Raw genomic sequence first — 16,660 nt, 5'->3', positions numbered from 1 at the left:
TCTAGTAGATTCAGAAATACTGAGAATAGCCTTTCTATTGCTGTTCTGTCTGTTGTAGCCAAAACCCTAAGGCGTGTGTGTGTGTGTGTGTGTGTGTGTGTGGCGGAGGGTGGGGAGTGCATGTGAAAGTGAAAAGCAAGCAAACAAACCCAAAGTGAACTGACTTTTTTCTGAAGCACTGAAAGGTGAAGTTCAAGTTCAAGTGAAGTTTTGTGCCTGTTCTTCTATTATCTGAACTGATTCACCATGTGATGTTTGTACATCTGTCCTGGATAGTACAAGTATTTTGGAACCTGTCAACTCAACAGCTGTTGCTAGCTCTGGTTTTTACCCTCATGCTCTAGGAGTGGTGTTGAAAACTCTCAAGACATTTGATACGAAATCAGTAGCCAGGCATCCTAAGGAGGTCTTTCAGTGCACACTGGAAGGGACCCCACAACATTGTTGCCTTTTGACCCATCTAGAAGGGGAAAACTTAGCAGAGCAAGATAGTGGCCTGGAGTTTTTTGTGTGAACTTCCAGCAAGGTTTCAGAGTCATTTCAGAGATTAACTCCCACCTGGGAGCTAATAGAGTGTGGCTGAGTGTAGTTAGGCTCAGCACCTTAATGTGGGGCTGGAGTGCTCTTGTGGAGTAAGGTGTGTTGTTTCTCTGACCAGAGCCAGACTAGGGAGTTCTCAGGGGTAACAAAAGAAAACCTGTTTGCACAGTTATTTTGAGTTCTTGATTTTTAACATTACATGCTAGGAATACAGCAGCCAAGGAGTTTTGCTAAGTCTGTGTTGTTTTAGTTAAGCCAGAAGTCCTGAAATAAAGCTGAAACCCAAAGAGGATGGGATGGATGGATATTTTAACTTCAGTCCCCTATAAATTCTTTCTATAACAGCTCAGGCCGTGGGCTGGCAAATAACAGACCACTGTCCGTCTTTATCCATAACAAGTTCACTTAAACAAGAACCTTGCTACTCGTACCGTCTTAGAGCAAAGCAACTTGGGAAACCCACTAAAATATTATATATCACATACAAGGGGCCTTATCCTGCATAGTGATGACTGCAGGACTGGGTCAGGCTTTTCATTATTATTTATTAGTTGTATCGTGGTAGTGCTTTGGAGCTCCAGTCATTGACCAGGATCCCATTGTGCTGATAATGGGGCCCTGTGCTGTTCTGTATTTGTGATACAGGGGAGTCTGTATCTGCACAGGAGTGGAGATGTGTTGAGTTCTGTCCTCATTCCTTGGATCTAGAGAAGCTTCTCTGTGGGGTTTCAGTTCCAGGGATTGTGGCTAATACTCTTCTCGAATCAATGCTGCTTCTCAAACCCCTTGTTGTGGAAGTGGGACTGTATCAACTTTCACTGGTTTGCCTCTAAGTGTTGAGGACAACCCCTAAGGTTTGATTAGAGTGAGAGTCCAAGCTATATGTGGCTGGTGAGTCATTGGAAGCAGGGCTTCAAAGTGGGAGTGGACACTGCGTGGCTACTTCTGAAGGGAGAAACACCATTCTCCCTGACAGAAGAATTTCTAGGAAACTGTGAATTAAAACTTGTTTCCTCTCTCCCGTCCTGGATTATTTTGGAATGGGTCCCAGTAATGATTTTTGCATTAAGGGCATGCAATTCCATGGGGATTTCTTTTCACAATGTGCTTCATTTTTGGTCAGATGATGAAATAATCATCACAGTGGAGATAGTCACTGACCATTTCTTTCATGTGTTCTTGAGACTATCCACATTTCTAAAAATAAATAAATAAATCTAAGCACTTTTAAAATCCTGGTGCTGAAAACAAAGCTTGCTTTTAGAGATAATCCCCAGTGGAATGACTTTCAGCAGAATAATGCTTTGTCTTTTTTATTGACAGGTTTTAGCTACTTTATGCCTCTGCTCACATCAACCTTGTTATTTTTTACTTTACAAGAAACCAAATAGCTTGCAAATCTTTTCTGCAGACAAGTCAATACATTTTTATACTTTCTGGTGTTTTATTTTCAGGAAAGTTCACGTGGAGAGGTTGGGCACGAAGCCAGATTGCCTAGAGGTAATTCCTAGAGCTGTGGTACACTAACGACTTCTGTGAACAAATTCCTCCAAATGGTAAGCACACTGTTGCTTGTCTATTGAATTTGTATTCAGCAGAGAGAGGACTCATGATCTGAGATGTTCTTCCCCCCATGCACTGCATTCTGCTCAGATCCTATACTGGAAGAGAGTTAAGTTGGGGGAAGATGAGCATTGGTGGGAGGCTGGCTTTTTGAAGGTTTTAGAGAAGATAATACATAGTAAATCATGCAATCAGGGATAACAGAGTGAGATCTTGCAGGTGGGACTGCAAAAAGGAAAATGGTTGATCATTTAAAAATATTTAAATTAGTACAGTTAGAAGCTGGTGATTTAGCAGCTGGATGGGGGAAATGCACAAGACCATTTATATTTGATATTTTAAACATTTCTTAATAAAAACGAGTGTGTAGACATTCCTGTGACATATAGCAGGACTTTGATTTCCTACAAACGCTTATGGATAAAACTGTAACTGCAGAGGAACCAGACAGAGAATCTGCAGCTGCACCTACCTGCTGGAAGCAGCCAAAGCAGGGACTGCTGCACTCGTAGGGAGGGGAGTAAAATGGGGCCCAGCTACCAGCCTAGTATTTCTGGAGCCAGACCTATGAAGGAAGACTGCCTCACACCATGGGGCAGTAGGACCCAGGTAGCATCTGCCCTCACCCTGTGGTTGTTGGGTGGAAAATTGCTGAGTAGAACGAGCCAGAGACTTCAACAGAAGCAGCCAAAGCAGGGATCTTCAGACATTCAGAGAACTTTCTACAGGTTAGAGTCTTCTCTGCCCTGTGCTGATGGGCTGTTGATGCCAGTCTTCTCCCTCTATCACAGTCTCTTCATCTCAGCATCATGCCACACCTGCACCTCCTATCTTCTTCTTCCATGCTGTATCCTCTCCCCCATCATTCAGCATCCCTCTTCCTTCACTTTTATTAACATTAAGCTGGTATGCTCCTCAAAACAACACCACTCAGCCCTCCCTCAAAAAACCTCCCCAAACCGAACTACGCCCACCCTCCAAAACATTATGAAATTAACATGACGTTTGCTTGTCATCACATTGATCACTTTGCTTGGTGTTTTTTATGCTCCTCTCTCCATCCTGCATGTGTCTTGTCTATTTAGATTTAAGCACTTGGAGCAAGGACTACCTGTCATTCTCTAGTTGTACAGTGCCTATCGCAAAGGGGCTCCATTCTTGGTTGGTCCTCAGGCACTACCAGGGTGACCAGATATCCCGATTTTATAGGGACAATCCAGATATTTGGGGCTTTGTCTTATATAGGCGACTATTACCCCCCACCCCCTGTCCCGATTTTTCACACTTGCTGTCTGGTCACTCTAGGCACTACTGTAATAAACATGACTATTAATAATATTTCATGGCATGCAGGTAGTCCCATTTGAGTTCAATGGTACTGCTCATGTGTGTTAGCAGGATGATGCTCATGGGTTGCACAATGAGAAGTCTGTTTTATTTATTGCATCTAGCCAAGTATTCCAAACCTTTTGAAAAGTCTTGTTATTTCTCTGCCTATACATCAGTGCACTGTGAAGTTCCACCAGGATCACTTCTTATTCCTATTGCCATGTAATGCCTAATTTTGGTGCAGTTTGATGTAACTGTATTTGCTGGGATGGGAACCTAATAATTTACTTTGTTTTTCTCAGTTTTTCTAAAAAGTATGTTTGCCCCCCCACCCCAAAACACCCTACTATAAATCCTTTACAAATAATTAGAAAAATAATCAATTTTTCTGAGTATCAACAACCAAAATATAGAAATCTCAACAACAATTGGCTTTGATATAAAATCTCAATGCCAGATGACTCAGCTATGATTTCTCTCTGAAAATTGCTCCTTCATGTCCAGTGTAACGTTCTTGTATTTCCTTCCAGTCTGGTCACACCACACGGGATGTGATGTGGTGTGTTGTGGTCTCTCTGCAAAATCTGAACTCTGTTGAAGTTAAGATGCATGTTCTATAGTCACTGCTTTAGTAAAAGATGTACTGTAAGGAGGAAAGAGTGGGTGCCATCGATCTTAAAAGTAAAGAATTTATGTTGGAAATCAAAAGTGGGGCAGGAGCATACAAGTCTACCCACATTTACTTACCTCTGTGCAGTGCATTTTGGTTTCCGCATGGTGTTATGGCTTCATCCTCTGGTTCATGAATCTGATTTTAGGCAGCATTTGCTTATTAGCCCATCTATTTCTTTCTCATTGAACCCAGATAGTAAATGGTTTTTCCTACCCAGACTGAAGTTTGCATGAGAGCTAGATGAGGTTTGCTGGTGAGGTGTGTGTGGGGGAACGTTCAGTTCAGCAGAGATGATGGAGGTGATATTTGCTTGTTTCTTTTCTTAACAAGGTTTGCAATCCTGGGGGTCTTGTGAAATCTTTGGCTGCTCCTTGATTCCAATGTGGACCTCACCATCGTCATCCATGCCTTTGTGACTTCTAGACTGGGTTATGGCAATATGCTCTCTGTGGTGCTGTTCCTGAAGGCACCCATAGTGAAAAATGTGAGACTGCTTGATTTGCAAGAAGGGTAAAGAGCACAGTACACCACTACTCCAATAACTGCATTGGCTTCTGTTTGTTCTTGGTACATTTAATGGTGGTGATATCAATCTTTAGAGCTCTATATGATTTGGGTCTTAGCTACCTGCGAACGACCTCTTTATCTCTGTACTCTTATGACAGCTGTGATCAACATGCTCACAATCACGGTCTTTAGGAAGTCTCTAGATTTCAATATGTGGGAGCTGATGGCAAGACTCCAGACTTTGCTTTCCTTCATTGGCCCAATAGAGTTTTAATCTATTGCCCTTCAGAACAGTGTAAAGCTCATCTGTCTATTCAGGGTTTTGCCTGAAGAGTTAAATGCTGAGGTTATTTGTAGCATGATTGGGTGGGTAGGCTTAAGAAGAGGAGTGGATAAAATTAAGACAACAATTAAGTCATTGTAAAACAACGTTCTATCTGTTCTATCGGATGAAGTGAGCTGTAGCTCATGAAAGCTTATGTTCAAATAAATTTGTTAGTCTCCAAGGTGCCGCAAGTCCTCGTTTTCTTTTTGCGAATACAGACTAACATGGCTGCTACTCTGAAACCTGAAAAGCACTTGCAAAAAATAATATTTGATGGTTTCAAATGTTGAAATCCCGGTGCTTAAGTTTTCTGGGAGTTACAGATACCTCATAGAATAACATTCACACCAGACAGACCCAAATTCTATGTGGTGTATAACTAGCACTCTAGAACTAGCATGGGCTAGTGTATAGAGGACTAGACTGAGATTCAGGAGACCTGGATTCTGTTCCCAGCTCTGCTACTGGCCTGATGGATGACAATAGGCAAGTCACTTCTCAATGCCTATATTTACCTCCTTTATAATGTGCTTTAAGATCTATAGGTGTAAAATGCTATAGAAGAGCTTGACATTAATATTATTTGACAAGAGGGTTATATCCGTACTACTAAAATAGTAAATAGAGAAGAATGTAAATTATACCCTCTAGAAGACTGGACGATTACATAGTCTCTAACTTACATGGACATATATCATTCCATTTAAGGGGAAAGTTTAATTAGTTTAGTTGCTCCTGATTCACATCAATATTAGTGAGAGGATAATCGGAACCATTGCCATTAGGTAGACAGGTGGGAACAACAGGAAGGAAGTAGAATAGAGAGGGAAGAAGGCTTAGTGAATTTAAAAGCTGACCTTAACTACTCTATATTTTGTAATATATCAGCAAAATTATAGAAAGGACTCAAAATAAACATACTGTGGCAGATCTTTAGCTGGTATAAATGAACAGATTTCCTGCAGAGGATCTGCCGTACATCAGCTGTGGATCTGGTCCATTATTTTTAACCTGGCTGCAGATTAGGGATTGGATGGGTGAGGACATCAATTTATTTGTGAACTGTGAATTCCTTGTGACCTGAACTGATAAGGAATTTTCACACAAATGACTATCTTTTTAAAATGGAAAATGTGGTTTCTACAATATCAAAATTTCCACAGGAAAATTTCAATTTGGCAGACATTTTTTATTTTTTCCATCAGGAAAATCAAAGCAAAATATTTTGTTTCAGGTTAGTTCAACATTAAACATAATTTTCAGCTGTCTAAGGTTCCATACTGCCTCAGGGGAGTTGTAGTTGATTCATGCCCCCATTCTGTCCTGTAAGCAGAGTTCCTTCACCAGACTAGATCTACCATGATGCACGATCTCCCCTCTGACAGACTCCAATGATGCATCATGGGAGATATATAGCGTGACTAGGGATCCCAGCCCATTGAAACGAATGCGGGTATGAAACACATACACCACAACTTCCATGAAGCTCTATCACACTTTAACGGAAGCAGTTTAATGTCAAACTGACTCAACTTGATATGAAACATTTTGATTCAGATCAATACACTGAAACAAAACATTTAGATTCAGGTATGGTGAAACGTTTCAGTTGAAAATGTCTAAACACTTAAGTTTGCCATTTTAGAATCACATTTTTTCCCAGAACTTTTCATTCTGTGAAAGATTGATATTTTAACTTTTCATCCCAATTAGGGACAAAAATAAATGTCAAAATATCAGAATTTCCCACAAGAGAGAAATTTAGATCTTTCACTCAGCTCTAATTGGGAGTTAATTCTCAGAGGTTCTAAATCTTCAGTTTTCATCTTGCATCTATGCATTTTTATTAGTAACACTGAATCACACAACTACCTCTCTTCCTCCCTACTCCCCCCTCCATCATTTTCAGTGAGGAGTAGCAGTATTTTAACAACTTTATTTCTGCAAGCTGGGTGGCTATGAAATGGGAACCTGTTTTGCACATTTTTCGGATTATCTGATGATTTTATGAACACTGATTTTTTCACAGACATCCACTGACAGATATCAACAGGTAACATGGATTTTTTCCCAGCCTTCACTTTTACTTTGTAATTAAGGCGAATGGGAATTAGCTTTTACTCCAGAAAAATGCTGTGAAAGATGTTTGCCGTAAGCTTTAGTTATGCTATAGAAGTATGCTAAAATGAGTAATTTGATTGAAGTTTTCTGTTGCCTTTAAAAGAAGCAAAATATATTGATCTCTCTAGTGATTTTTTTTTTGTAAAATAAGTTCATTTATTTATTTATTTAAAATAAGTTCTTCAAAATCAGCACAGTTGTAACTGTGCTGCCATAAAATTGGTAATTGGGCACCTGGGAACAGTAAACCTGCAGACATAGCCTATTAGTGGACATTCGAAAATTTTGTACTGCTACTGGAAATGCCAAATTTTCAGAAAATATCTGAGTTGTTAGGTAATCATATCTTCTTATGCATCCCAGATTTGTCCTTTTGACTCATTCCAGCAATAATTTAATGTTTAATATGCTCCAAAAAAGCTAATTTGGAGGAAAAAGGTGTAAGAGGTCAGTACGAAATCTGATGTAGTGAAATAGTTCCTATGTACAGTAGATTAACTGGCATTTCACTGTTATGCAAATAAGGCTGGCAGAATTTCTGGTGCTCTCACTCTCTTGCATTTAGATTTATACACATTGACAAGCCTCACTAGTAAAAGCTCAGGAGCTTTGTGTACTTCAGTGCTCTCTGATGATGTCATGATCAAGTAGTTATGGCCAACGAGGAACTATTTCATTATAACATGATCAAAGGGAAGTGGCAAACACAAAGATACCAGTACTCAAGAATGATGTGACATAAATAGGGGAAGTGACAGTACAATTTCAGAACTTGTGCCAGCAGGTTGATTCAGTTGTAAACTTGCCTGCTTTGGAGAATTCTGGGGCTGCTGCTAGAAAGCACTTTGCTCGTGCTGCTCCCTGCACCTTGGAAAAGACACTCTTGATGCTGACAGTTGGTGTTGTCAAACAGCCTGCAGACATTGGCATTGGGAAGCAACAAGCTTGCCTTGAGAGGACTCCTCGGTCTTTTAGTTTTAGATGGGCATCAGCAAGGATTACCCAAAGAAGTAGTTCCTGAGGGTATGACAGATGGAAATGTTTAACCATGGTATGGGTAGTTGTCTCTGGAGATTTGGGGTGACTTTTTGTCAGATACGGTCCTAAATGCTTAAATACTCTTCTGAGTCTCAGTCACTTATACATGTCCTTCAAAAGACATGTACCTTCCTGCAGTATGATACTGTGTACTCCATTTTACTATGGTATTGGAGCCTACTGCATAGCACATATTTGTACCAATATGCAGACTGGGGGTTATTAGTTACTGTTGGTTAAACAGCCATAGTATTGCTCTAAAATGCAGAGAATGTACAGCTATAGAATACAGTGGTGCAACAGCTCTTATAGAAGATGGTCTTTAACTCTTCCAGAATTAATCTGATTGTACATTCATTTAATATTGATACACTTGATGGTAGCTTGCACATCTTTCCGCAACTTATTGTTTGATGACTGTCGTCTGTGTTCTCAGTGCTGCTTAGAATGCACAGGATGACTTGCTCCCTGCCCTTAGTTTAAAATCTAGGTAGACAAACAATAGCATGCAGTCATGAAGTGCACCATCTGATCCGAAGATGGATTTAGCACAAAGTGGTGCAACTATTTTAGAAATTCAGTGGCGGTTGGATCTACAATAGGTTTAGTCCTTTTTTGGCCTCAAACCCCAAAAATTCAAGTAGAGTCTGGATTTAGGGCTAAAACCATTCACAGCTGTTGTGAGATTTTTGGAACCTTCGTGGTGGAATTCTTGTGAGATTAGCTGCTGTTGTGAGATTTTCACCTGTTTCCAAACTGGAACCAGAAAATTGACCCCTCTCAGTTCTGGATCTGACTGGGAAATTTGAAGAGTTTCCGATCTGAATTTATGGCTTTAGCTTATCTCAGTCCTATTAAAAATAAAAAATAAATAAAAGGCAGATGCATGAATTTTGCAAGTCTGGAAAGCATCTCCTCATCAACTTCCTAGGGGGAAAGCATTATTTTTAAAAAGATCCACATGATTATTTTAAAAAAAATATCTCTACCTGGCTCCTAACCTTGTAGGAATCTCCCAATGGATCTATAAATCCTCAGAATTCTATTGTATCTTAACAATGCTACTGATATGGCATGTTGTAATACAAAGTTTCTTATTTGAAACATAAAAAGTTAAATGGAGAAATTGATATTTAGATCCATAACAGTTACTACGAGAACTGATTAATGAAGCTGTATTTGTATCTTTGTCATAACCTGCAAAAATGTTTTACAAACATCATAAATCCTGCTGCAAGTTTATTAGTCAAAATACCAAGCAGTAATGATTTTTATAAGAATTTTTATATACTATCTTAGGCTTGGAGCTGTAAACTTTAAGTCCCTTAATTTAAACAGAAGGCTGGTGTAGTCATTAGCTTGGTGTTCTACAATCCCAGATAAATACTAAGTAATTTGCTTCCCCCATGGCGCACATGAAGCAAATAGTGTGCAGTAAACAATGTACTGTAAAAAAACAAAGAAACACTTCTTACTGTTTTGCAATGGTTCCTCCATGCAAATGCAAAATGTAGCATATATCTGATTAAAAAACAAAGTAAATTAAGCAAAGTACATTAAGCAGCTATGTACAAGAATACCACTGGAGTATATGGGCATGTGCAGATGAATAATTAAATGTAAGCTTGGAAGTAAAAAGCAGGCCTTTTCCGTTATAATGCCATACATAATTAGGGCTATTTGGATAAGGTCTTTAGCTAGTGTTATGCAGAAGATCAGACTAGATGATCAAAATGGACCCTCCTGGCCTTAAAATCTGAATCTAAATCTTTGTAGTCTTGCATTTAACATAAGCAAATTGGAAAGCATACCCCTGATACCATTTAGTTATATTCATTGTAGCTACATAGAAGAGCACTCATCCCAGGATCTAGGCAAAAATTCTTAAAAGTACAGTTCATGCATTTTCATTGCTACATTGTGATGCTATCACAGACTAGATTTGTCTTCACTTAGATTTGATATAACACCCTCTTCCTACATTTCTATTTTGCAAAGTTGTATTTTATTGCATCTTGACATATTAATGTTGGTTTCCAAAGTCTTGCAGTGGCATCAATTTCACTCTTTTGCTTTTTGTGTGTTTTCCTTTTTGTAATACAGTCTTCCATCATTTTCTGGTATAAAGTCAGAGTTGTGACAGCTAAAATGAACACAATTTCCTTTCAAAATGTCAGAGTTGTTCTGGAGGTGGTGATGTTCAGAGTATTTTGAAACGAAAAGTCAATACCAGTGAATTTTCTAGTCTTTCCATGGCAGAACACCGGATGCTCGAAGCAATTAAAAGTCCTGCATTACCCCTGAAGGACACTAGATGGCTTTAAAAAAAAAAAGGCTTTTGGTTAGTTTCTTGTACCATGACAGTGTACTCTGGTTGTTAAGGTCCTGCAGACTGTAAGCTACTGGCCTGCATACTGAGTGTTATTCGTTTTGTTGGGTATACAGCCCTCCTGCACCAACTCTGCAGTAGTCAAAAGAACCTTCTTTTCCTCTCAGTATCTCGTTGATTCTGCGTTCTGTAGTGCATAGCAACATAGTGCTCACTTGTCTGTGTAAAGCAGACTGTAAACACTTGCTCTTTTTCCATGTCTTAAGGCAAAGCAAGTGAATGCACATTAACAGCAACTAACTTAATATCTGTTGTAGTGGCCTTGCTGCAGTACATTGCTTTCCACAGCACAGTGCTTTCCTGTTTAAAACTTCGGCTTTATCAGCTCTCTTTGTGAGTCAAGCAAACATTCATTCATTCAGATAAAGAATGTAATTCACTGGGTGAACAACCTTGTGACAGATTTTTTGCAGAAATTATCTGGTGCTTATCTGGATGTAAGAGAAGGTTGCTTTCCATTTCTCTTGCTAACTTTATATTTATTCCCTCTATAAATGCAGAATTTGATTTGTTTGCATTTATGGAGTTCTGTTTAAGATTTAAAGTGTATGAACTGACATAATTGGGAAGTATTTTGGACTGAGAATAGGCAAGTTTAATTCTCCTGTTAAAACAGACATGTGAACAAACTTCCCACAAGTTGCAGAAGATACCAAACTGGAGCAGGTATGAACAAAACTAAATGACTTTTCATTGATGTGTAGCAGCAATTTATAAATGATTTTTCATGCCCAGTTGCACATCTAAATCATCATTCAATTAGGAGCTCATTGGTAAATACAAAAAAAAAATCCATAAGAAATTTTGTGCTTGAAATTGTACATTGATCAATTCCACATGCTCATTATTAGTCTGCTCCTACTCCCACTTATGTCAATAATAGTGGGGATTGGATCATCCTCTATTTCTATTTGCATTTCATATAATCAATTTCTAACCGTTTCTTTTTGTCATACAAAAACCCTCAACCAATCATCACTGTAGTTTTTACGAATGTTGAGTCCAAAGTATTTTCCTTAAAATGTGAGCAACTTTTTTCTTTCAATAACCTGATCGCTCATCCTAGATAGTGATTGTAATTTATTTTTCAAAACTATTGTAGCCTCTGTCTCCTCCTCTACTTCATCATCTCATGGAAAAATTATACTGACATTTATTTAACTTGAAAAAAACCTTTCCCTTCAAAATAAACTGCCACCCAAAATGGTCTGTTCTGGGGCTGGCTTTGTTCAATATCTTCACTATATAAATCCATGGTATGCACTCATCTTGAATACTGCATGCAGTTCTGGGTGCCCCATCTCAAAAAAGATATATTAGTATTAGAAAAGGTGCAGAGAAGGGCAACTCACATCAAGCTCATGCCCATCGTTTGCGCCCACTCTCCCAACCTTTGTTAGGGCGTGTGTGTGGAATATGCTCTACAGGACTGCAGATCTAAGCTCTTCTGCATCAGCAGTTGGTTCCAAAGCTGAGGGCTCATGGTAGAGCAGCTTCCAATAAAGTCCCGTGCTTTGGAACCTAATTCTGCTCCAACTATGCAACTCTTGAACCAACAGCAATTACAGTCAAAATTTAAATACGGGAACCAGAATATCTCATTTCACCACAATGCTATATGCATACAAGAAGAGATAGATATAAAACTGCATATTTCAGGTCTTACGCTGATTTCTAACTGGCAGGCATCAGAATGAGACCTTCACCGGGGGCAGATTACCTCACATTTGCCTACTGTGGGGTTTCTTCCACCTTTTTCTGAAGCACCAGTGTCAATGTTGAAGGCAGGATACTGAACTAGATGAACCCATGGGTCTGATCCAGTATGGGAGTTTCCATGTTCACAGGCAGTTTCCAACATGGATGTCTTGTACTACCTTATTCTCCATTATTCATAACATTTCTAATACCAGCTGTAGCCAGGAGTATTTTGGAAATGTTCTGGCATTCCACCTCAGTGGCACAATTGTTAGGTTCGGTAAGATTCTGCCTAGTAGAGAGCCAGTTTTCTAAGTTCTTCACTATTTTTTTTGTTTTTGTTTTTGTTTTGGAGGTTGGGAGTTGCTGTGACGTTTCAGATTTGAATCCAAATTTCCCCAGTGTTTAAGATGTTCAGATTTAAGGCTTTGGTTCAGGCCCATTCTATATTGTTCCATGGAAAATTTAAAGGCGATGAGCCAAAATTGTCAATTGATTTGAATGGAGTGATTCCAGAGAGGAATTTGGTCAAATGCAGTTTAAAACTTTGTGTCTCTTTTCTGCACCTACTCCAATTTTTAATATCTTTTTTAAACCTCCAGACACTAGAAGTGCGGTATTCCAGTATTAGTGTCCTCTATGGTGTTTAGTGGTAAAATCACTTCTCCGCTGCTGCTCCCTACTGAACTCTTTATATGTCCAAGGCCCTCATTTGCCTTCTTTGCCACAGCATTGCCCTGGGAGCTCATGTTGAGCTGCTTGTCCACGGTGACACCCCCTCCCCCCAATCATTTTTGGAGGCATGGCTTTCCAAAATACATTTCTTCCCATGCCCCCATACGGTCTACATTCTTAAGTAGAGGTGTGACCTAGCATGTGGCTGTATTTAAACACATTTTACTTCAAGGAGCCCAGTTTACCACAAAACCTAGTTTGCTGTGTATGGGTGCTCCATCCTCCTGATTTACCACTGTGCTAACATTCAGAAATGTTATCACCAGCAACTTATATTTTTACTTCCAGATCAGTGATGAAATATTGACTAGCCTCAGCCTCTGTACTTTTCTAGGCAGAACTCCATTGGGCATGCCCCAATTTGATGATTCCTCATGGGCAACTACTTTGAGATTGGTCAACCAGTTCTTAATCCATTTAGCATGATTTTTGATATTGTAAAGTGTAACAAGAAGGGTTTCTACAGTTATGTTAGCAACAAGAAGAAGGTCAGGGAAAGTGTGGGACTCTTACTGAATGGCGGAGGCAGCATAGTGACAGATGAGGTGGAAAAAGCTGAAGTACTCAATGCTTTTTTTGCCTTGGTCTTCACAGATGAGGTCAGCTCCCAGACTGCTGCACTGGGCAACACAGTATGGGGAGGAGGTGAGCGGCCCTCAGTGGCGAAAAAACAGGTTAAAATTATTTTAAAAAGCTGGACGTGTACAAGTCCATGGGTCCAGATCTAATGCATCCAAGGGTGCTGAGGGAGTTAGCTGATGTGATTGCAGAGCCATTGGCCGTTATCTTTGAAAATTTGTGGTGATCGGGGAGGGGGGCAGGGTTCTGGATGATTGGAAAAAGTGCCCATCTTTAAAAAAGGGAAGAAAGAGAACCTGGGGAACTACAGACTGGTCAGCCTCACTTCAGTCCCAGGCAAAATCATGGAGCAGGTCCTCAAGGAATCCATTCTGAAGCACTTGGAGGAGAGGAAGGTGATCAGGAATATTCAACATGGATTCAGCAAGGGCAAGTCCTGCCTGACCAACCTGATTGCAAATCTGAAGAATGAAGGCAGTTTGGATTAAAGTGATCATGAAATGAAGACTTCATGATTTTAAGGAAAGGAAGGAGTAAGAGCAGCAGAATAAGGACAATGAACTTCAAAACAGAAGACTTGAACAAACTCAGAACTGGTAGGTGAGGTCCCAAGGGAAGAAAATCTAAGGCTAAAAGGAGTTCAAGAGAGCTGAGAGTTTCTTAGGGTATGTCTACACTACGAAATTAGGTCGAATTTATAGAAGTCGGTGTTTTAGAAATTGTTTTTATATAGTCGATTGTGTGTGTCCCCACACAAAATGCTCTAAGTGCATAAAGTGCATTAACTCGGCGGAGTGCTTCCACAGTACCGAGGCTAGTGTCGACTTCCGGAGTGTTGCACTGTGGGTAGCTATCCAACAGTTCCCAGCAGTCTCCACTGCCCATTGGAATTCTGGGTTGAGATCCCAATGCCTGATGGGGCAAAAAACATTTTCGCGGGTGGTTCTGGGTACATGTCATCAGGCCCTTCCTCCCTCCTTCCCTCTGTGAAAGCAATGGCAGACAATCGTTTTGCGCCTTTTTTCCTGAGTTACCTGTGCAGATGCCATACCACGGCAAGCATGGAGCCCGCTCAGCTCACTGTCACCGAATGTCTCCTGGGTGCTGGCAGACGCGGTACTTCATTGCTACACAACAGCAGCAACCCATTGCCTTGTGGCAGCAGACAATGCAATAGGCCTGAAAACCATCCTCATCGTGTCCGAGATGCTCCTGGCCGCCTTGGTAAGGTCGGTCAGGAGTGCCTGGGCAGATATGGGCGCAGGGACTAAATTAGGAGTGACTCGACCAGGTCATTCTCTTCAGTCCTGCAGGCAGTCCTATTGTACCATCTTATGGTGAGCAGCCAGGAGATGTGGATGGCTTGCAGTCCTACTGCACTGTCTGCTGCCAGCCAAAGATATAAAAGATAGATGGAGTCGGTCAAAACAAGAAATAGACCAGATTTGTTTTGTATTCATTTGCTCCCCCCTCCCTCCCTCCCTCCCTCTGTGAAATCAACGGCCGACAATCGTTTTGGTGAGGTCTGTCAGGGGCACCTTGAAAACTTTAATGGAGATTCAGTCCTGCCTGAAATACCAGAGGGAGGGATAGCTTAGTGGGTTGAGCATTGGCCTGCTAAACACAGGGGTTTGAGTTCAATCCTTGAGGGGGCCATTCTGTGTGACAGTTGTCTTTTTTATCCTTGATGTAAAGCCACCCCCTTTGTTAATTTTAATTTCCTGAAAGCCAACCCTGTAAGCCATGTCATCAGTCGCCCCTCCCTCCATCAGAGCAATGGCAGACAATCGTTCCACGCCTTTTTTCTGTGCAGACACCATACCACGGCAAGCATGGAGCCCGCTCAGATCACTTTGGCAATTAGGAGAACATTAAACACCACGCGCATTATCCGGCAGTATATGCAGCACCAGAACCTGGCAAAGCGAAACCGGATAAGTAGGCGACGTCAGCGCGGTGACGGGAGTGATGAGGACATGGACACCGACTTCTCTCAAAGCACAGACCCTGGCAATGCGGCATCATGGTGCTAATGGGGCAGGTTCATGCAGTGGAATGCCTATTCTGGTCCTGGGAAACAAGCACAGACTGGTGGGACCACATAGTGTTGCAGGTTTGGGACGATTCCCAGTGGCTGTGAAACTTTTGCATGCGTAAGGGCACTTTCATGGAACTTTGTGACTTGCTTTCCCCTGCCCTGAGGCACAAGAATACCAGGATGAGAGCAGCCCTCACAGTTGAGAAGCGAGTGGCGATAGCCCTCTGGAAGCTTGCAACGCCAGACAGCTACTGGTCAGTCGGGAATCAGTTTGGAGTGGGCAATGCTTTGTTCTGCAATGATTCCCGAGTACATGCTGCTGGCCTGGAGTGGTAAAGTGGACGGAATAAGGCTGCCCTCCCCAGAAACCTTTCCCAAAGGCTTTGGGAGTACATCCAGGAGAGCCGCAAATGCCAGGGCAAATTAATCATTAAACATGCTTGCTTTTAAACCATGTATAGTATTTTAAAAGGTATACTCACCAGGGGTCCCTTCTCTGCCTGGCGGGTCCGGGAGGCAGCCTTGGGTGGGTTCGGGGGGTACTGCCTCCAGGTCCAGGGTGAGAAACAGTTCCTGGCTGTCGGGAAAACTGGTTTCTCCGCTTGCTTGCTGTGAGCTATCTACAACTTCATCATCATCATCTTCGTCGTCCCCAAAACCTGCTTCCATGTTGCCTCCATCTCCATTGAAGGAGTCAAACAACACGGCTGGGGTAGTGGTGGCTGAACCCCCTAAAGCAGCATGTTTGGGGCTGTGATCCGGAGCGGCCGTTTGCCTCTCTGGTTTTCTGGTAGGCTTGCCTCAGCTCCTTAAGTTTCACGCGGCACTGCTTCGGGTCCCTGTTATGGCCTCTGTCCTTCATGCCCTGGGAGATTTTGACAAATGTTTTGGCATTTCGAAAACTGGAACGGAGTTCTGATAGCACGGATTCCTCTCCCCATACAGCGATCAGATCCCATACCTCCCGTTCGGTCCATGCTGGAGCTCTTTTGCAATTCTGGGACTCCATCATGGTCACCTCTGCTGATGAGCTCTGCACTCACCTGCAGATTGCCACACTGGCCAAACAGGAAATTGAAATTCAAAAGTTTGCGGGCCTTTTCCTGTCTACCTGGCCAGTGCATC

At 41.4% G+C, this 16,660-nt stretch overlaps 1 long non-coding RNA gene across 1 annotated transcript in view; it reads left to right on the top strand.

Annotated features, from left to right (window-relative positions):
• LOC141983820 (uncharacterized) overlaps nt 1-16,660 on the top strand; it is a 185,973-nt gene that overhangs the window by 22,818 nt on the left and 146,495 nt on the right. The window contains exon 3 of the long non-coding RNA XR_012638529.1: nt 1,995-2,096. This is a non-coding gene — a long non-coding RNA (uncharacterized LOC141983820). The remainder of the gene's footprint in view (nt 1-1,994; nt 2,097-16,660) is intronic.

This window comes from Natator depressus, chromosome 3, assembly GCF_965152275.1.
Source record: "Natator depressus isolate rNatDep1 chromosome 3, rNatDep2.hap1, whole genome shotgun sequence".
Classification (NCBI taxonomy): domain Eukaryota; kingdom Metazoa; phylum Chordata; order Testudines; family Cheloniidae; genus Natator; species Natator depressus.
This window is presented reverse-complemented; position numbering and strand designations above follow the sequence as displayed.